The sequence below is a fragment of the Etheostoma spectabile genome, chromosome 15, assembly GCF_008692095.1.
Source record: "Etheostoma spectabile isolate EspeVRDwgs_2016 chromosome 15, UIUC_Espe_1.0, whole genome shotgun sequence".
NCBI classification, from domain to species: Eukaryota; Metazoa; Chordata; class Actinopteri; order Perciformes; family Percidae; genus Etheostoma; species Etheostoma spectabile.
The window spans coordinates 8196969-8199005 of NC_045747.1; the positions used below are offsets into that span (position 1 = coordinate 8196969).

Below are 2037 nucleotides of genomic sequence, written 5' to 3' on the forward strand. Positions count from 1 at the left end.
GTACTGTCACCTGAGAGAGCTTCACACCCAATCCTCATTGGCTGACACTGTGGTCCACACTCCGCCTTCTACTATTTCGCCTTTGGTCAGGACTATAGAAGGCTGTAGGACATGAAGCATGGACTGACACTAATGCACTGTAATTGTATGAATGAATATACACAGGCAGGTTCTTGCTGTTCTTGGTGTGCATGCCAAATCTCTCCACACAGTGGCAGTGTTATATCCATTATGAGATTGTTGTGTGGCTGCATTGTATGTGTTTGAATACAACTTTGTGCAGCCACTTTGACATAAATATTCAATCTTTTGTATGTGTTGAAACAGATCTTTGTGGTATTTTTTGTGAATTATTAGACATGTACAGTTTATTTAAATGTTCTGTGTTTTGAAAATGATCACGACATGGTAAGGGTGACGATCTATATACAAATTAAGCACAGGATCTACACAGTATTTAAATGTTTCCTCACAACGTGATGGCTGGATGTATAAACCTTTTCTTGTATAGTGCTGACATGCACAAACATACCTCCTCCACCTTGACCAACTGCCATGCTTTGTTTGTTTGCAAGCCATCATGATGTCGCTTTCTTTTTCATGGGTTGGCCAAATTCTCTGGGCGGACAAAGCAGAGAGGGGGAAGATAACCTTGCTACTTATGATGTCATAAGGGGCAGATTCCAGATCGGCCCATCTGAGCTTAAATTTTCTCAAAGGCAGAGCAGGATACCCAGGGCTTGGTTTACACCTATTGCCTTTTCTAGCCACTGGGGGACCATAGGCCGCCTAGGAGAACTCATATTAATGTTAAAAAACTTCATAAAGTGACATTTTAATGCCATGGGAACTTTAAAACCTGGTCAGATATAAACCAGACCAGTTTTGTCCTCTGCCGATCTCCTCCAGCAGCGCTGGAGCTGGTATTTTAGAGGCCAAAAGAGATTTATTTTGGGAACCACCAGTTTATATCGCCATCACAACTTATGACAAAAGCCACAGCAAACTGTTGATTAATGACACAAGTATGAGAAATTAATGGTTTAATGATTTACTGTATCTGGTGGCAGAATCCCGGGTCAAAATGAGAACCACTCTGTAACTGACGCACTTTCTTAATGTTTACATTATTCTGCTCTTAATTAACAAACTTACCAGGTGTACATGAGGAGCCTGAGTCAAAATATGTGACAAATGTTATTTTGAGTATTGTCCCATTGAGTTAGGAGTAGAGAAATGGTTGGCGTGGCAACAACCTCCCTGTGCCCCCTGTTCTCTATCACACAGAAACAGACAATGGCTGTGAAGGGAGAAAGCAGATTCCTAATTGCCCTTTTTGTTCAAAGAACCTTGGCAGACCAGTCATTTTAACAACAGGGAACCTTGCAATGCTGGCACACCCCCCACCCTGCCCCACTGACTGCCCACATCATAATTTCCCAAAATGCACCAGTAGAAAGATCATCTTGAATACCCGTGAGGATGTCTGACATGTCAGTGGGAAGAAATAGATCACTATATTATCTCAACAATAGAAAGAGTAGAGATGCTTGATTAGACTCTGACTTGTAAATATGCAGCTAACCAGTTTTTTATGATGTGAGGTATGTTAGTGCATCCAACCTGGCACATTTTAGGGTAATGCAATAAATGCTAAACACCTACAGAATGTATTATCATGTATCAACAGCAGCATGCATAATACAGTAATAAATATCGGGATTGAAAATGTAACAGATTACGCAACGTCAATAGTCAATAGTGTACAATAGTATGATATATCCCTTTATATGACATTTTACATTGCCATTTCTAATTATTGGGTGAATATATATAATAGATAATGTGGATTAATTTCAGTTACAGGTTCTTGTAGTTTTAACCCATGTGGAGAGATATTTTATTATCACTTTAAAATGCTTTCGGGGTTATTACATCAGTTGTTAATGTGTTTCAGTTTTTAATGACACAGATCATATCTTACTGAAAAGCAGCAGAACAACACACAACCTTACTGTGATTAATATCTGACGAGCA

General features: G+C 39.5%; 1 protein-coding gene across 2 annotated transcripts in view; it reads left to right on the plus strand.

Moving 5' to 3' along the window:
* prkcab (protein kinase C, alpha, b) overlaps positions 1-2037 on the plus strand; it is a 128342-nt gene that overhangs the window by 115452 nt on the left and 10853 nt on the right. The window lies entirely within an intron of this gene.